Below are 19267 nucleotides of genomic sequence, written 5' to 3'. Positions count from 1 at the left end.
AATTCTCCTATGTATAAGTTTAGTGGGGTTGAAGCAGAGTCGTATTGGTCCTCTGCTCTTTGAAAGGATGGTTCTGCAAGGTAACTTTCTACCCTCCTCTGATGTTGGTGCTTCTGTCTTTGGGGTTGGTCACAGTCCTGTCTGGCAGTGTGAGGAGTAACGAAAGTCATTGCCAGTTTCTGTTTCTGAAGAGCCAGCTGCCCATTATCCTTCACTCTGCTGACTCCCCAACAGAGAGCTTGATATCCTTTCAGGGCTCTTGGCTCTAATGTGACTGGTATTGTAGAAGGGACAGCATCCTTGAAATTAGGGCCAACAGTATACAGACAGGACTTGGGTCTCACATTGCTCCTTCTTGCTGCTCCATCCTTAAGAAGCATACGGTTAAAAAAAAAAAAAAAAAAAAAGGGACTAGCATTGTCAAATCCCAAACTCATGTAGGGAGATCTAATAGATTGGTGTGTGTGAGGGGGAGCATAATCTGAGAGCATTTTCTGCCATTCCTTTCTATTTCGGAAGCCCCACGTTCAGAATACACTGGATTAGCCATTTCTGACCGCTTCCGCAGTTGGGCTTGAATGATAAATGCTTTCTAGCTGGTTCATTCATTTACTGTTTCCTTTCAGTTTTTAAGAGGCACCCCATCACATGAGTTTCTGGAATGGTCCGTTTCCATCAGAAAGGTCACTCACCCTGAGTTTTCGTTAAGGCCTCGATACCAGCCCTGAGGATCTAGGGATGCCAGCCAAGAAGGAGATTGAAGAGCCACAAAGAGAGGATTCTTTTCTGGACCTCTGAGGGGTGATTCATGCTTCGAGATAAAATGTGCTTCCTGGGCTCCATGGTTTCAGTGCTGGCATGGTCGGTGGAAGGGCAGGCCCTGGTGCAGCCAGAAGCCCACCTTATAGACAATAATCACTGTACTTTGGAGCAATGGTAGGGACCTATTTTTAGCCTACTGCCGAACCCTACGTTTTTTTTTTTTTTTTTTTTTTTTTTATAGCCATCCTTGGCCAGATCCCATTGTAGTCTGTAGGTTCCCCCTCCTTCTCATTCCCAGTCCAAGAAGCCTTTGGAAAGCCATGAATAAGGCAGCCAGGGCACTGGTCTTACTTTCAGCTTCTTCTTAAAACAAATGTGGATGAGAAATATTGTCAGCACTGGGTGACACAAGGAGCAGCTCCAGATTTTTGTTTCATGACTGTGTTTTTGCCTGCGATGAACAAGGGGATGACTTTCTTACACTGACTTATTGGGTGCCTTAGAGCTTTCATACAGCCTGCACAGTTTCTAGCACATGGTGAGTACTCGTTAAATCATCAGCTGTGGTACTTGGATGTGATCAGATACTCAGATTTCTAGGTCATTGGGCATCATTTCTGCAGGAGCCGATGGTTGGCAAAGGCCTCCAGAATCAGGAAATCTTGGATCCTCCCTGATTCACTTGTGTGACCTTGGACAGCTGATTTCAGCCCTCGGAGCCTTAATTCCACAAATGGAGCTTTGGCTGGCTTCAGTGATCATAACAATGATAACAGTGACAGCCATCATTTATTAAAGACTTCCTGTATGCCAGGCATTGGGCTAAGCACTTGACATATGTTCTCTTTCTCTCCCAGCAATGAGATAGCTGCTATTAATTATCCCCATTTTAAAGCTGGAAAAACTGAGGTTCTGAAAGATAAGGTGATTGCATATGTCGCATGGCTAGCAAGTGTCCAACCTGAGATTTGAACTGAGATCTGTCTGATTCGGCTGTGTTCTATAACCTTGGGCCAGGGGATGGAACAGATGTTGAGGAGAAGGTAAACGTGGAGAGAGTGTTAGTAAGATATAAGAAAGAGAAAGAGAGCTGATGTGGATGAAACACAGCTAGTTAAGAGGAGATGGAAGTACAGATTCTTATTTGGAAAACAACATCCCAATGAAGAGAGAGAGGTTGGTACCCTGCACTGAGGAAGTAGACCAGATGGCCTGGGAGTTACTATAAGGGGAACAGACTTTCTGCTTGGCATAGGAATGTATCTCATAAACCCCATTTCATTTTGACGCCAAAATTTTTCTCTCACTGAACAGACTCTCTGGGCAGCACTTTTCTTTCTGTCACTCTACTGCCACTAGTCATAATGGCTTATCTTTGCAGATTCTTGACTCTACACCTCATCCTCCAACCTAGTTTCTGCTCATTATTATAGTCCAGGTGTAGAGACCTGATTCTGACTCTGGGGTCCCAGGAACGCTCTGCAAAGGGTACCAAGCATTGGACTATCCTTTTCTTCTGAGAAAGTATTTGTGGCCACTGAATACTGCCTTCAAAGTGACCAGCTAGTTCATTGAGATGATTCTCATAATTTTCATCCTTATTTTTTCCAGGCAAGTTAACTCTAAGGCACTTCTGCCATTTTGAGGTGTTTGTGGAAGATGAATGAAGGTTGAGGTGGTGGCCTGGGGAGGTAAGCCGACCCTGCTTTGAGAGTTAGTGTGATGGGTATAATGGAGCATCATTCTAGGGGAGCAGCGAGATTTGGGTTCCCTCAGCTCAGTGACTCTGGCCATGTGACATGAGTGCTTTGGCCTTTCATTTCCTTATATGTAAGATGAGAACATTGAAAGAGAGGTTCTGTAATATCTCCTCCAGCAATAATGCTGGCTGACCTAGCAGAGTCTGGATGATTTTGTCCTTTCTCAGGGAATAATTGAGCTGGTCTAGAATTATAGGAAGTCACAGCTGGGAGGACAGAGGTGGGGTTGAAGGGGAAAGAAGCCAAACTGGGAATTAAGGACAAAGTCAGAGTGGCAGTAAGTCCCTTCTTGTGAAGGGGAACGGGATCAGGCCATTCCTCCTTTGTTTAAGTGAGGCAGCTGAGAGGTGGCATCTGTTTACCTTGTAAGCACCATCTCCTAACTGGCGAGGAGCATCCCTTGTACCTTGTCTTAAAACTTAAACTTCACTTCCTTCATCCTCCAGCTGTCCCCAACTGAAGGCAGCAGGGAAGTTGTTTATTGGTTTATGTTTTACATTCTGCACTTGGATTTAGCAGACTCCAGGGCTTGGTTTAACCCAGTTTTCAGCCCCACCCCCCACCCCGCCCACCCAGGGCTCCAGGACCTGGGGACTTTGGCGGATACTTTCCTGGAGACCAGTGTTAATGAGAACATGCCTCCTCTTGCTGCCCTCACTCTCCCGGGGAGGCTCAGCCTAGGAACTCAGGGAGGTACAGCTTTTCTGTTCATGGGATTGGGTCATCTCAGTTTCTCTTCAAACAAAGCGATTTGCCCAAGGACCCTTGGATTCTGCTGTCTGTCGGTACATCATTGATTTTCATTCCATTGTATTCAAGGTTGAGGAGCAAGTGAATTCCCACTGAATCCACCAAACCAATCTTTTCTGGCGCTGCCTGCCTTACTTTTCCTTTTAGTCCTTCTTGCCCTTAAACCAGTGATTTCCAGGGGTGGTTACCAAACCACTGGGAGTATGAGAGATGATTTTAGTTAGCATGGGGACAAAACATTTCATTGTAGTAGCTACATTTCTAATAAGTATAAAGAAACAAGACTCATTGGGTTGCACTCATAAAGTGATTTAATTTTGTCTTCCACTATCTCCTTATACTTATTCAGTGGGATTCATTCTTTCCCTGCCCTGGGATGAAAAGCAGGCCCCATAACTGTTTGGGTGATTCTTAGGTAGTAGAAGGTCCTGTAGTCTCTTTAAGTCACAAAACATAGTCTCAATTCAGTACTTAATCTGTCCTTTGTCACTGGACTGGGAGGGACAGGAAACGGCTTCCTTGGCCAGCGCTGTTGTCTGCAGGTTTCCAGCTTCCTGGGCCTAGCAGGTATTTGATGCTGATTCTCTCTTGTGGCCATGTTCATGGCTTTCTCAGAGACTCCTCCCCTACCAGTTGCTTGGGATCATTCACTTCCAATTGTCTTGAGAAGAGCAAATTATCCTCTACTTTAGATCATTGTTCTTTCATCAGCCCCTAAAACCCAGTGATTTACCTCCAGTCTCTTCCAGCTAAGGCCCTGCAGTCTGTCTGAGTGGCCCTCTTGGACAAGACCTGTTCTGGTCTCCTGCCAGCCTTCTCTTGCATGTGGCTCCATTAGCCAGAGGAAACAATCATGCGTCCTTTGGTGCAGTGAACCTGGGAACGCAGGCTGACCAAGACAACTCAGCCGTCTGCCTTGGCTCCTTTGATAGCAGATGGCCAGTCTGTGTCTCCCACCTTGGGTGCCTCAGGTGGGGGGCAGATGCTGGTCCTGTGCCAGTCAGATGCCAGTCAGATGTCCTCCCAGCTGCAGGGTCAGACATCAAGTTTCCAGAGCCATCCCGTTGAAGCCCCTCTCACCGGCTTGGCAGTGTCAGACCTGTTATCCTCAGTGCCTTAGTTAGGACTTTTGATTTAACCTCCAGATAAATGTTTATCAAAACCATAACTGTCACAAGAAGCTCCTGATGTCATGAATACTATTGCTCAGGATAAAGCTACAGTATATATTTAACTAAAAACTTCAGTGTAAAGGTTAACAATGGCTAACACTTAGCTGAGTACTCATAATGCCAGGTACTGTTTACAATCCCATAAACATGCTCTTCCATTTAACCCTCATGGAGGAGATACTTTTATGACTTCCATCCTACAAAGGAGTAAACTGAGCAAAAAGAGTTTGAGCAGCTTGTTCAGTTGGCATCAGAGCCCGGATTCTGATGGAAAGAATCTGAGCCCAGAGCATGCTCTTTTAACCCACTCCACATTGTCTCTGTCCACAAGGGTGGTGGGTGGCTGTAAGTCATCAGGTGGAAAGTAGGTGGTTGGCAAATGCTGCCTTAAGGACGTAACTGTAGGATCTTCAGGCTGGCGTTCAAGCTCTCCATGCATTGGCTTTCTGTGGTTCCTTCTGTGCCCTTTACAGGAGCCTCACCCCGTTGTCTGATGATCCTGCAAGGCACACGCCCTGCCCCATATATTGTTTCTCTTCCCAGAGGGCCCTCCTCTGCTTTTCTGCCTCCCCAGTTCAAAGTCCTTTTTCAATGTCAGACCTCATCTTTGCTGTAAAGGTGTTTTTGACCAAAACCTCTTGGGCTGGGATCTCCTACTCCTCCTAGAATTTCGTTACTATGTTCGTGATTATTATGTGCTTTTCTGCAGAGAGCAGTGAAGGGCGGTTAGCAAACCCAGATTTTGATCTATGCGATTCACTGCCTGTTTGCTAACTTACGCAAGATCGCAGACCCCTCCAAACCTTAGTTTCAATATTTTTTTTCTCCAAGTTTTTACTTAAATGCCCATTAGTGAACATACAGTGTAATATTAGTTTCAGGTGTAGAATTTAGTGACTTATCACTTACATGCGACACCCAGCACTCATCACCCATTTACCCTTCCCCCTGCCTCTCCTCCAGTAACGATTTCAACATTTATTTCAATGATTTCAACATTTATTTCAATGTTTAGAAAGCGTGAGTGAGGATTAGCTCCCTTCAGTTTTCAGTATACCAGGATTTATGTTTATCTTCTTGTCTCCACTAATGTCTAAGCTCTTGAGGGCTGGAACTTGTGTCTTGCCTATCTTCTGCCTCCCAGGACTCTGCACAAGGTTTTTACAAACAAGATGGATTGACTGTTAGTTGGCTGACTGTTCGGAAATGCCTCTGTAAGTCTGCCCTGAACTTGACTAACTTTTACAAATCACTTTTTTCTGGGTGATCACTAGTGAGGGCTTTGCAGTTTTCCTTTCCACATAAGTTTTTTTTTTAAGATTATATTTATTTATTCATGAGACACACACACACACACACAGAGAGAGAGAGAGAGAGAGAGGGAGAGAGAGAGAGAGAGAGAGAGAGGAGGCAGGTACGTAGTTCAGAGGGAAAGCAGGAGCCTCACAGGGAGCCCGATGTGGGACTCCATCCCCAGACACTAGGATCATGCCCTGAGCTGCCGAAGGCAGAGGCTCAACTGCTGAGCCACCCAGGTGTCCCAAGTTTTAACAAAAGTTTAGGTCCAATCTGCTAGCCTTATTATCTTTGAGAGATCTAATGTAATGCTGTTAAGGCCCACACACCTTTATCTGCAATTTCAAAATCCAAAACATTCTACAACCGAAAACTTTTCTTTAACTCACGTAATGACAAAACCTAATCCAGACTTAGCTGCTATGCAGAGTGTGACTATTCATAGGTCTGACTGCAGAAATGTTAATGTGTTAAATTGAGTGTGCTGCCTCAGACCCTGCTGGGGGGGGGATTATGTAATCTACGGGATGTGTTCTGCATCACCTCTTAAAAAAATCTAAGAAATTCTGAATTTGGGAAAGGGATTTTGGTGTTGGGTGGTATTTGTCTACAGAGGTGCCATTGGCATTGCGAGTGGGACTAGCCTTTGTTAAGCAGGATGCATCTAATATCAGAGAACCTCACATTGCCCTTGCCTCATTGGCCTTGCCCTAATCCCAGCTCTGATTGCAACATGACAGCTCATGCCTTCGTGTACCAATTTGATTTTTTAGAAATATTGCATTACGAGATTGTTTATCTTGATTTGTGGCGCCTCCTTAAAGTTTGTGCCGCTCCTGCCTCACCTTCCTTACCTAGCCCCAGCCTTGCATGACTCCTGAACCAATAAGGCTTTCTTCTTCCCACTTCCCTGTTTCTGGGATGAACTGGTGTGTCCTCAGAGTGGGAGCTACCTGCTGGATATTCTGCAGTTCAGTTCAACGTGTGGGGCCCTGTTGGCTCCTTGGCTGAATCAGTTCTGCATCTTGTAAATAATGCCTGGAGGCATTTCCTACATCTGGGTGTTTCTTTGGAGCCCAAGGGAGCCTGGTTCGTTTACTTCCTTCTAGGAAGTGATGTAGCTACTCATGTGAGAGTCAATCTGCTTGATAACCCCACAGCTGCTTTGATCTGACATTTTATTTTATTTAAGATTTTTTCTTTTTTTTATTTAAGATTTTATTTATATATTCATGAGAGACAGAGAGAGAGAGAGACAGAGACAGAGACAGAGACACAGGCAGAGGGAGAAGCAGGCTCCATGCAGGGACATGGGACTTGATCCCTGGACCCCAGGATCACACCCTGCGTTGAAGGAGGCGCTAAACTGCTGAGCCACCTGGGCTGCCCTGCCTGACATTTTAAAATTAAAAAAATATATATGTATGTACAGATGCTCCTGGGGAAACATGAAAACAATAGAAAAATGTATGATAATGGAATCTAAAGTGTTCTATTGTGTGTTTTTTAAAAAAGTAATCTCTATGCCCAATGTGGAACTTGAACTCATGACCCTGAGATCAAGAGTTGTGTGCTTTACCAACTGAGCCAGCCAGGCACCCCTCCATTGTGTTTTATTCATCCTTTGATGAGGAAACAGAGGTTGCAAGTGTTTGTAGAAGAACCAGGCTCCGAAGTCTTGTTCTGAACCTTCCACTGGCACTCCAAGCTGGCAGGCTTCTCTCTTCCTTTCTTTCCAGGCCCTTCCCTCCCAGACTGAAGAGAACTCATGAATCAGTTGGCTATCCTGTCTTGACTGAAAGATACCTTTAAAAAAATGTTTTTTTTCAGCCCTTTGTCCTTATTTGGCAGTAATGGGCATGCTCATGGAAATTCAGGGCACCTTTCTCCCGCCATTAAGTAACTATCCTCTCAGAATCTGAGCCCTAAGTATTCTGGCCTGCCTTTTAACCTAGTGGAGGTCCTCTGAGATCATTTCTCTATCCCTATTCCTGTCTGTGATTCCTCACGATATAGCATTTTCCATAAATATCCGTAAGCATCCTCTTACATACTGTTTACTCATCTTCTCATCCACTAAGAAGATATTCCCCAGACCTAGCTTGGCACCTATTTCTTTGACTTCTTCTAAACACATCTTTGCCTCCAGACATTGGACCGTTTATCATTTCCCTGATCCCTATCATCATTATGCTGGAAAACGCTGAGATATAGTATAATTTAAATTAATCTTGGAGATGAAATTTCCCAAAGGTGTCCAGTTTAATAGTTTTCTTACACCTCATAGGTTGAACCACATTGTCTGTACACCCATCATTCAGGAGCCTCATGCTGATATCCATAACAGACCACTGAATTTCTTCCGTGGGATTGATCTTTGGAAGCCCTCCTAATCCTGTTCACCCCTTGATTCCCCTTGACACTGCAATTTCTCTTGATTCTAGGGGCACATGATCTGGAATGGTGCCCCCTTTTTACCTAACTATTTGTAATGCCTCCTGATTATGCTACATAAAATTCCTAAGTAATATGACCTACATATGTACATGTTTCAAAAAATCAATATAATGCCCTAACTGTAACATAAAATAGAAAGGAAAGGTTACTTATAATACAATATCGTGTGTTCTAGTATGTAATTGCTTGGGCATGACTACACAGAAAACAGAAGGAAGAAGTCAGATGCTTGAACCTGTACATAGAATCACTGAGAACATGAAAGTCACAAATACCCACAGGATACAGGTGTGTGTGTGGGTGACTCTGATACCAGAGAGCACTGCTGAGGTTGACGTGATTATCCCAGATGATCAACCACTCTTGGTAAAGTTCCAAAGGATATGAAATATAGTATCCCCTCGAATTACACTATGAAGGTATTCCCAGACAATTCACTATATGTTAAAACCATGCAAAATGTTCTGTGATTATTTCAGAAAGGGAGTTTGGTTCTAGATGTAGATGATTATAAATGGGCTTTTCACTTCTGTGAATATCCAGTGGGATGTTCTAACATCATGTGGGAGAATTTGTTTGTGGACCATGGTGGGAATTCCAGGTCCTCACCTCTGAGTACCTATAAGCACTCCCATCCACCATGGTGCTGACAGAGGGTCCCTCCAACCCTAGGGTGGCCCCATTGAGAACTACTAGTCTGGAATCCTGGAAGTAGGACCAGCACCAGGACCAGGAACCGGAGACCTATCTGTGTTCCAGGTCTGGGCTATAGTACCTCACTACTTGCATGACCTTAACTTCAGATGCCTGGCTCTCTGTGAAGGGGGTTATGATGCTGCATGTGTCCTGCTGGCATTTGGGATTGTGGCTCACTGTGCTCTCCACCACAGCCAGAGCATCCATGTGTACCCCACAACATAGTTCCTATCTATAAGTGTTCCCTTGCTGTGGCTTTTTTCTTAGCATTTAAACCTCCTTAGGTCTCTATCTAGGAAAGAGGGAAGATGGCAGGGAGAAAGGACACCCCCTCATTGCTGCTTCTCCAGCAGCTTTTCTATCTCCATCCCTTCACAGGCAAACTTCTCAAAAGAGTTATCCTCAAGGGTCATCAGGACACACTGTCTCAGTCACCTCTTGTGGGGGCTCCTCCTTACTGAATGGCCCCCAGTGACCTCTGTGCTGCTAAGTCTCTCCAGCCCCTATCTTTTTTTTTTTTTTTAAAGATTTTATTTATTTTAGAGAGAGAGAACAGAGAGCACAAGCAGGGAGTTGGAGGGAAGAGAGGCAGAGGGAGAAGCAGACTCCCCACCAAGTGGGGAGCCCGATGCAGGACTAGATCCCAGGACCCTAAGATCGTGACCTGAGCCGAGGGCAGATGCTTAACTGATTGAGCCACCCAGGTGCCCCCTCCAGCCCCTATTTGACTTGCCTCTGCAGTTGACCATGACCCCTGACACTCCCTAGCCCCCTCCTTGCTGGGGGTCCTCCTGCCTTCTTGGCCCTTTCTCAATGCCCTGTCCTCAGCCAGCCCCGATACCACCCCCCTCCCCTTCTCCCCAGCAGGTTCCCCTCTTTATTGCTTTATCCACCTGGTGGCCCAGACCTCCCTCCGGCCAGAGTCTGTGAGCAGCTCAGACTTGGAGCATCTGAAAGGCAGCTTGTAGTGGGTTGTCTCTTCCCCTGTCCCTGTATCCTCTTCTCTCAGAGAATGACATGCTGTTGCCCAAGTCAGAAGTCTGGGTGTCACCCTTGAATCCTCCCTCCCTCTGACACCCTCCCCAGAAAGCCCTGCCAAGTCCTGTCAGTCCTGCTTGCTTTATTTATTTTTGTGAGAGACAGAATGCAAGGTGGGCGAGGAGTGGGAGAGGGAGAAAGAAGCTTAAGTATGCTGGTTGCATGCTCAGTGAGGAGCCCGATGCAGGGCTCTATCTCATCACCCTGAGGTCATGACCTGAGCCAAAGAAATCAAGAGTTGGACGTTTAACCACCTGAACCACCCAGGAGCCCCTAGTCCTGCTTTCTTAATAGCTCTTGAGTCTTAATTTGAGTTGCCTGCTTGACTCTTGTCAGCATTCAGGACTGCAACCTATACTTACTGTTTGGGCTGGTTTAAGATCTTTAGAGGCCGTCAGAACTGATGGGTTTATGGTCCTATAAATAATTAAACATAAATTAATGTAATTCTAAGTTACAAGATAGAGTCATGTTTTCAGAAACAGCAAAATTTATTGGTTCCCTGAAGCCACAAGAGCTTCTTTCTGACTCTAATTTTCTCTCCTTTTAAATAATTTTCTTTGGTGCCCCATCATGGCCAGAACCCTAAGCATCTATGTACAGGCTGGTTGGGCAATCCAGGGCCACAGAGAATGGCAGCTTCCTGTGGTCCAGGTGGAGCCTTTGCCTCAATGGGCTTTGCATGTTCCTGGTGGCACAACACAGATTATGAGTAATTGGCTATTGAAGATGGGAATGAATTCATGAATAATGAGATGAACTTAAAAAGGCTCATTTGAGTGAAAAGCACTGTGAGAGGGTACGTTACTATTGCTACTCATTTTCTGGTGTTTGATGTTACAGTAGAATTTTCAAAATTTTATATTTCCAGTGTTTTAAAAACAACCGCCCCACTCTTGTGCTTAAGCTTTCATACTCTAGCCTCCTTAGCACTGAGTAGTCTGCACATAAAAGATGCATATGAGGACTTCTGAATTAATAAATGAATTTGTACAATGTGATGGCTTGCTTGATTCCCTTTAGCCCACAGGGAGGCTGCTTAAAGAGATTGTGTCAACTGTGTGTTGTGACCACACCCAATGGCAACAGGCAGGGCACCTGGGGAGGGAGGCTGTACCCAGGGTGTTTGTGGTAGGAGTGAAGTTTACTTCATAGTCAGGTGGTGGTGAGGGAAGTGGGGGGTGGGAAATGGGGTGCACACCCTAGGAAGTCTGCATATCTCCAAAGGGAGGAATAGGGCCTAAAGGCCTGAAGTCAAGCTGTATGAATAGGACTAGCTACAAAATTTGGCGGGGGGGGGGGGGGGGGGGGGGGGAGGGGGCATATATCATATAACACCTAGGAGACTTGGCTTAACAAATATAACCGACTAGTTCTGATGGCCTTGTGGACAAAAGAGATCTCAAAATATCTCCAGAAAATATTAACTACATATAATAAGAATACACCCAAAAGGTTAATCAGTCTTATTCTCTGGTATTAATAGGGAGGCCTCCTAGAAGATTGCTGATCATGGGGAGAGGAAAGAGTAACCTGATGGAGACCTAAGAACAGGGGAAGTCAAAACTGGGAAAGGAAATATGTCCACGTGTATTATTTTGGCAAAGCTAGAATTTTTTGTGCTCAATACAGATGTGTGATGACCAGTGTCCTCCCTGGATTCACCCTCTATGTCTGCTGCACCCCTGCCCCACACCCTGCCTGGTGGAAGGGGCCCCTCTGGTTGTTGTTTTTTCCTCCAAACTTTTTATTTGGAAGTCATTTCAAACTTACAGAAAAGCTGCAGAATACTATTACAGAATAGTACAAAACACCCATATACTCTATCCAGATTCAGTCTTTTTGACATTTGGTCCCATTTATGTTCCCTCTCTCTCTCTCAAGTTTTTTCTGGACTGTTTAAGAGAAAGTTGCCTACATCATGGCCCTTTATTTGTAAACCCTTCAGTGAGGATTTTCTAAGGATAAGAATGTCGTTTTATATAACTTTCAGCAAATTGAACGTTGAGACGATACTTTAACCTGCTAGCAGTATTCCAGTTTTGTTAACTGACTTAATAATGTCCTTTATGGCTCCACCCTCTGACCTCCCCATGATCCCTGCCAGTACACCATCTGGTCTGGAATCCCATACTGCATTTAGTTGTCGTGTCCCTTTCGTCCCCTTGCCATCTAGAATGATTCCTGAGCCTGTCTTTGTCTTTTAGGACATTGACATTTTTGAAGAATATAGCCTTCTCCTCCCCCTTTAAAAAAAAAGGAATATTTTTCCCTTTGGATTTGGTCTGACGTTGCCTCATGTTCAGACTCTGGGTTACATGATCCTGACTGGGATTTCCGTGAGTGGTGTTGTGTCCTTTTCAGCATATTACAACCTGAGGCGCTGGGTGGCCATTCGCCCCTTACATGTGATGTTACATTTGAGCTGTTGGCCAAGGTGTTATCCAATTCCTTCACTGTGTGTTTATTCGTTTTTCCTTGCTACTAGTAAGCACTCTGTGGGGAGACATCCTAAGACCTCATGAATATCCTGCTCATCAACATTTTGCTTCTAGATTTACCAGCCAGACCCTCTGGGTTTTCAGGTATTTCTGGATCCTATGCAAGTAGTAGGAGTTTAAAGGTGTCTGGGACCAGACCAAGTGACCCAATTACGGCCTCGCCCAGGTGTCCAGGTGCCTGGGGTCCAGCCCGGTGAGTAACTGCATTTCCATAATAATCTGCCTCTTTTACTCCCACCAGGAGGAGCAGCTCCTTCCTCATTCACTTAACTGATACATAAGCAAGCGGATTCTTGCAAAAACTTCTCTGCTTTACTTGGACACAGTGGGGCATAAAAAAGAAGGCTCGTGCCCTCTTGGTATCGTTAAGGAGCCTACGATAGAGTCGGGATACCAAACTTGGACCCACTGAAAGGTAAAGGGCAGATAAGTTGTCAACGCTGTGACCCCACTGGGCAGTTCAACCAGAGCTGTTCCATGTCCCTGGAGAATCAGGTGCCCTTAGAAGTTTGGAGAAGAGGGATGAGTGAGTTAAGGGGAATGCAGCGACCTTTCTTTGATGAAGGTCGTCTTTGGGCACCCAAGAACAGGCAAATATGGGTAAACGGAGGAGGGATGAGGGCACTCCAGGAGGGGAGCTGTGTGCACAGAAGTGGGGGGATGGGGTGTGGGTGGTGTGATTCTGGTGTGATGAATTACCAGCCGGCCTGGGTAGGGCTAAGAGTTGACGCAGTAGGCAGGACCTACTCTGTAACCAAATCTTACTGAGCTCCTACCTCATGCCAGGCATTTTAAAAGGGAGCTTTTCCAGCTCTCAAAATAATACATATTCAGTATAGGAAGTTTAGAAAAACAGACATATAAAAAGAAAAATTCTAATGAGATTATTCTTTCATCCAGAGATAACTGGTTCACTGTGGTGTATTTCCTTCACTTGTTAGGTCTTTAACATTCCTCTGATATCAGACTTGTTTTGGTTCATGGATCCAGTAGCCCTTCTGATCCTTCAGAGGATAGTAATTGTACTTTTAAAAATGTTTCATTCTGTCGACTTTATTTTGTTTTCTACCTATAACTTCTGTTCTCAAATTTAGTGCTGCTTTGGTGGTTTTGGTTTTTGTCAAATATTTAGTGAGTCTTGGTCATGTGTTCCTCTCTTTGTATTGTGAGGTTTTTTTCTTTTAAAGATTTTATTTATTTATTCATGAGAGAGGCAGAGACACAGGCAGAGGGGGAGCCTGATGTAGGACTCGATCCCGGGTCTCCAGGACCAGGCCCTGGGCTGAAGGCAGCGCTAAACCGCTGAACCACCCAGGCTGCCCTGTATTGTGAGGTTTTTCAATCACGGCTCTGTGAACTCCAATTCTGTGCCAATCTCCGGTTGTGGACAGGGAAGTGGGATGTGCCTACTAGGGACTGCTGTCTAGATGTCACCTTTGCCTCCCTGCCCCAGTGTCCAGGGTACAGCATGGGTGGGAGGGTGAGTAGGGGCCCACTTGCCCGGCTGCTCCAGATCCAATCACTAACCACTCCAGGCTTCTTGTGGCTGCACCCCCACCCCAGCCCAACATCCTGGCATAGAACCCTCAGCCACACTTGCTTGGGTTCAGATGCTAACCCGGCACTTATTAGTACTATGACTTTGGGAAAGCTGTGTAACTCTGGGTCTTATAAAGTGAGGCTAATAGTCTGTATGTCAAGGATTTTTGTGAAGGTTACATGAAATCATACATGTAAAGTTCTTAGACTAGTGTCTGTCATGGATATGTGCTGTATGAGTGCCAGTTACTGTTATTATTGTTATTACTTATTTTCATGGTTTTACTTTGGGCGGGTTGTGATTTCTCTATCAGTTTCTTCCCTTTTACTTTCCATCTGCAGGGATCCCATATCATTCCTTCTTGTTTTCTGGTGCTGTAATGGATTTATTCTTCCTAGAAAATGTCTCTTTCATCATGTTCTTGGGCCTTGGGGGAGACAGGCACATGCCCCGGCCTTGCTGTCTTGATACAGTCATGCATTTACTTCAAGTGCTTTTTCTCTGAGGATATGCGATTGTGTTATTGTTACCCATAATACATACTTCGGGGCATCCGGGCCAGGGCAGGACTCGCCACCAGGTCTGGGTTACCGGATGCTGACTCTGGCCTGTGCAGGACCAGGAGGGGATGACTTCTCAGCCTTCCTCAAGCTAGTTTGAGGCTGTTCTAATGAACGTAATGGTTCCTCTGTTTCCTTTGTCAAAAGGAATGTTAATTATTTTCAGCAGTCTAATTACGTGGCTAATGAGAGACTGACTGCGATAACATCCCTTTAATTACTCTTGCCTAACTGCTGTTTGGAGCCATTATTTTGAAAGTGTTGCAAGAGTTGGTGCTTTCACAGTAGATGGAGCTGTCCAGCGAGAGCCTGAGTGAGGGGCTGGGGCTGCTGAGCTCAAGCTCAAGGTGGAAGTGCCTGGCTGCCTTCAGTGCCCAGCCCGGTGGTTGAGGGCCTTCCCTCTGGGCCATTATTTAAGTGAAAGGGGCATTCGGATTGGGTCCTATGTTGAGCAGACCAGATGGAGACCGTCACAGCTCCTTCAGAGCACCTCATTCCCTCACCTTTCAGGCTCTGCTTGGCCAGGCCGCATCACTCAGGGAGGACCTGCACCTTGCCGCTTCGCCTGTTCAGCACTTGGATATTGAGTCCCTACTGTATGTTTTATCCAGGACATGGGGATGCGAAGATAAGGAACTCATGGTTTGTATAGCCTTCTAGAACAAAATTTTATCATGCCCTTCCCTTCTTTGCCCAGGAGAAATGCCTTATGTCTGTGTTCTGACCCCTACCACCTTCTCAGATTTGTCTTCTGTATTTGGCTTTCCTGTGGTTTTGCTGTGATGTCTTTCAGTAATGGTGCCTTCATGGGCAGACCCTTGGAGGCAGCTCTTCCAAGCCCCTGGGTGGACTTGAGTAGGCTGGGAGGGGAGGCTCACATAAGACTTCCACCATGAGAACCCATTGCCAACTGTAGGTGGCTCATTGCCCTGGGTAAATGAAGGTCCCTACATCTCCATCTCTCATGACTGGTGTAAGAGAAAAAAGTGCTGGTGAAAACTCTTGGCCCTCCCATTTTCTAGTTGTCATTTAACTTCTTTTGAGCTTTGCTTGCCTCCTGAGGAAATCCAAGTTAATGTCTGCCTCACTGACTTGTGGAGGGGGTTCGAGGTGATGGCCTGTGTGGAAGCTGCCTGGCTTACAAGAGGTATCTAATAAATGGTCTGGACTTTTTAAACAACTCCAGGCAGCACCCCTAAACTGAGTTATGGCCAAAGACCCAGTGCTGACCTCATTCACCATGAGCCCTATCTTGGCTCTTGGATAAAAGTCACTGTTCAGGCACTGGACAGAGACTTTCATGGAACAAGGGTTCATGGTTCCCCTGGGCTCCATCTCACCATGGTTAACTAGGCCTGAGCCTGAGGAAGAGAGGAAGGGCAGGGGGTGTCCATTCAGAAGAAAAGGATTTTCAAGAGCAAGAAAATGTAGCTGAATTTTAGGTCTGTGTATTTGGCAGCCTTCTGGTTACCCTGGGTAAGCTCTAAAGTAGTGCAATTCAATAGAATTTTATTTGATGATGGAAATGCTTTATATCTGCACTGTCCAGTATGGTAGACACTAGCCACATGTCGCTACTGAACACTTGAAATGTGGCTAGTATACAATGAGGGATGGAATTTTTTGAATTTTAGTTTTATTTAAATTTAGCATGGAGCACAGCATGACCCAACACAGGGTCCAGCATGGAGCCCAACACATGGCCAAAACTCATGACCCTGAGATCAAGACCTGAGCTGAGATCAAGTTGGATGCTTAGCTAAGTCACCAGGCACCCCTAAAATTGAAATTTAAATAGCCACATGTAGCTAGTGTCTATCAAACTGGACAGTGCTGTTCTGTAATTTGTAGAAAAACAAGGTAGGTGTGTACTAGTTCTTGGCTTAGACTTTTCCTCCAGGGTTTTCTAGTTTTCACATGTCCTCTTCCTAGAAGATTGTCAAGGTTGTTAGGTTGCTGGCAAGGGTCACATGAATCAAGGAGAAATAACAAAGTCTGAACAGTGTCCGGAAGGGAGACTTGGAGCCTCCAAAGCTATATACGTCCTGCTGAGGTGGACACACCTTGCAAGGCATCCGACTTCTCTTATTCTCAGCTCTGACCCTCACTGTCTGCAAGAGCAGAGCCACTGGTGTGCATGGCAACAGTGGTGGGCAGGTGGTGCTCAGGTATGTGATTCTTATGCCAAAGAGGTATGGTCCAAATGGGGGGCAATCACATGTGTTAGGATTTTCTTGATTCCAAATGACAGAAGCCTTAACAAGCTAGCTGGAGTTAAAAAGGAATAGTGACTTCCTTGTTAAAGTGAAGCACTCAGGCCAGAGAAGGCCTAGTAAAGTTACTTAAATTCTTTGGATGAGAAGCAGATGGAAATGTCAGGCCATCAGTCAAAAGATTTCACTTTCCCTTTATTTGTAGATAAGTGCATTGCCAAATGACTGACTAGGACCTGCCATTTCCAAGCCCTTCCCACAGGGGGAGCCTTCAGTTGTGCTGGGCATGTTTCCCTGGGAATCGGGAATTGGGGCTTTGTTCTGGCCCAGCTGACACCGTAGGGACCACCAAGTGACTTTGCAATCAGGGGCAGGCAATGTTTGACCCCCTCATTACACTAACTTTAGATGCTCTGGCCAGGCTATTTCTCAAACTTGTTTTTTTTTTAATATTTTATTTATTTATTCATGAGTGACAGAGAGAGAGAGAGAGAGAGAGGCAGAGACACAGGCAGAGGGAGAAGCAGGCTCCATGCAGGGAGCCTGATGTGGGACTCAATCTCTGGTCTCCAAGATTAGACCCTGGGCTGAAGGCGGCTCTAAACCACTGAGCCATCCGGGCTGCCCTGTTTGTTTTTAAGTAAGCTCCATACCCAGCATGGAGCCCAATGTGGGGCTTGAACTAGAGCCCGAGATTAAGGCCTGAGCTGAGATCAAGAGTTGGGCACCTAACTGAATGAGCCACTCAGGCGCCCCTCAAACTTGCTTTTTTAGCTTGTTCCTCCCTCAGGGTCTTTTCAGTTACAGTTCTCTCTTCCTGGAATGCTTTTCCCAAAGCTCTTTGAAAGGCTTCTTTGCATCATCCTGATCTATTCCCAAGTGCCACTGTTAGGTTTTCTTTTAATGATTGGCGGAGAAAATTAAAGACAGCAGAGCCAGGGGGTAGGTTCGAGAGTGCTTTAATGGGGAGTACTCCCGGGCAAGGTTCAGTGACTTGGAGAGGAGGCCCAAGTCAGGGAAGTCGCCCCCAGGCAAACCGCAGGGGCAGGATGGGGGCAGGGCGGCATTCCGATTAGGGCCAGGGTTACAGGTCTTTGTAAACTGAGTTAGGTAGGGCGGCAAGGCGGCGTTATTGGGAGGCTGCTGGCCTCCGATGGGCCATTCTGAGGTCCCCAGTCTCACCAGCCCAACAGCTACCTCCTTAGAGAAGCTTAAGGCTTGCCCTCCAGCATCCAGTTTCTCTGTCCTCACCAGGCCTTTCTCCTTCTTTGTGGCCAACTGTCAGACATTACAGTGTGTCAACTAGCTTCTTTATTTTCTGTCTCCCCACAGAGCTGCAGGCTCCAAGGGGGCAGGAACACTGTCTGGTTCACACTCAGTTCAGCGTGTGGCCTTCAGCAGGTGCTCCATAAATATTTGTTGACCACTGGAATGGAACACCTTGAATAAACAAATTAGCCTCAACAGGACTTCTTGGACTAGGTCTCTGGTTGTTTAGAAATCTCTGGGGTGGCTTGGCTGTAGAAAGCTGTGAAAAGCAGGGCACTGGTTGTCATTTGGGGGGCCCAGGCTTATCCTCCAAAAGTCCCAGTGGACTTCTTTCTGCTTCCACTGGTGAGGCTACAAAGAGGCAGGGGTTCCCGGGGCTCCAAAGGTGTGGGGTGGTGAGGGAACCTGTGAGACATCCTAAGGACATGGGCAGTAATAGGGAGAGCCTGGATAAATAAATTTCTGGTCACTTAGTCCGTGAGGCTGCAAGGCTGCTGTCTGTCCCTTTCTAGCTAGCTGACAGGAGGAGCCTTGCTGGTCTCATGTGACCAGGATTCCAGGGCCCCTCAGCTGCTGCCTGATGGGATCTGCATAAGGGATTATTGATGAAGGGGAGGTGAGGCGGCTCTTTACTGTAACACATGCCTTGCTCTGGGACGGCAGCCAGGCAGCTAATTAGAGAGCCCAGCAGCTGTCCAGCCTTTCAGGCAGCGAGCAGCAGCTACCCTGTGCCAGGGGGTGGGATGGGGGGGTAAGGGAAGGGGTTGGGGTCAGAGACCACCCTCCAAGGTGTAGGGGACGGGTGGTATGGGTTTGTTAAGAAGAGGACATTGAGAAAAGCACATAAAGTAAGAGGGGCTGGATGGGGAGAAGGAAGGAAGGAGAGGAAGGTGACAGGACAGAGAGTGGTCTGCAGGTGAGACAGAAAACAGAGTGCTGAGATGTCTGGCTGGCAGAGAAACCCAGATTCCAAGGAACCCAGATCCCCAAATGAGGGGACATGGTGTGGAAGGACAGGGTCAAATGGAGTGTGTGGACACTCTGTCTCCTGTCTCCAGCAACCTTACCTCTGCCAGTCAGGCCCGAGGCCCTGGGTCTCCTTGCTTCCCAAGGGAGCTGAGCAGACACAGCCTTTCCCCTGGGGCATTTGGAATTCCTGTTGCATGTGTACTTTAGCATGGGAAGTTACTGAACCCACTTGCATTTCAGGACTGGTCTTACTACAGGACAAGTGAAAGCCGTGGTTCATGGTT

The 19267-nt window shown here is 46.3% G+C and overlaps 1 protein-coding gene across 1 annotated transcript in view; it reads left to right on the top strand.

Annotated features, from left to right (window-relative positions):
• The first annotated feature begins 651 nt into the window (after positions 1 to 651).
• Positions 652 to 19267, top strand: part of TMEM229B (transmembrane protein 229B) — a 36371-nt gene continuing 17755 nt past the window's right edge. Inside the window, exons 1-3 of the mRNA XM_077909714.1 lie at positions 652 to 1300; positions 2374 to 2453; positions 12674 to 12847. The gene's annotated coding sequence lies outside the window, so the exon portion shown is untranslated. The remainder of the gene's footprint in view (positions 1301 to 2373; positions 2454 to 12673; positions 12848 to 19267) is intronic.

This window comes from Canis aureus, chromosome 9 (assembly GCF_053574225.1).
Source record: "Canis aureus isolate CA01 chromosome 9, VMU_Caureus_v.1.0, whole genome shotgun sequence".
NCBI classification, from domain to species: Eukaryota; Metazoa; Chordata; class Mammalia; order Carnivora; family Canidae; genus Canis; species Canis aureus.
Note: the sequence above shows the minus strand (reverse complement) of the source record. Positions and strands in the feature narration are given on the sequence as shown.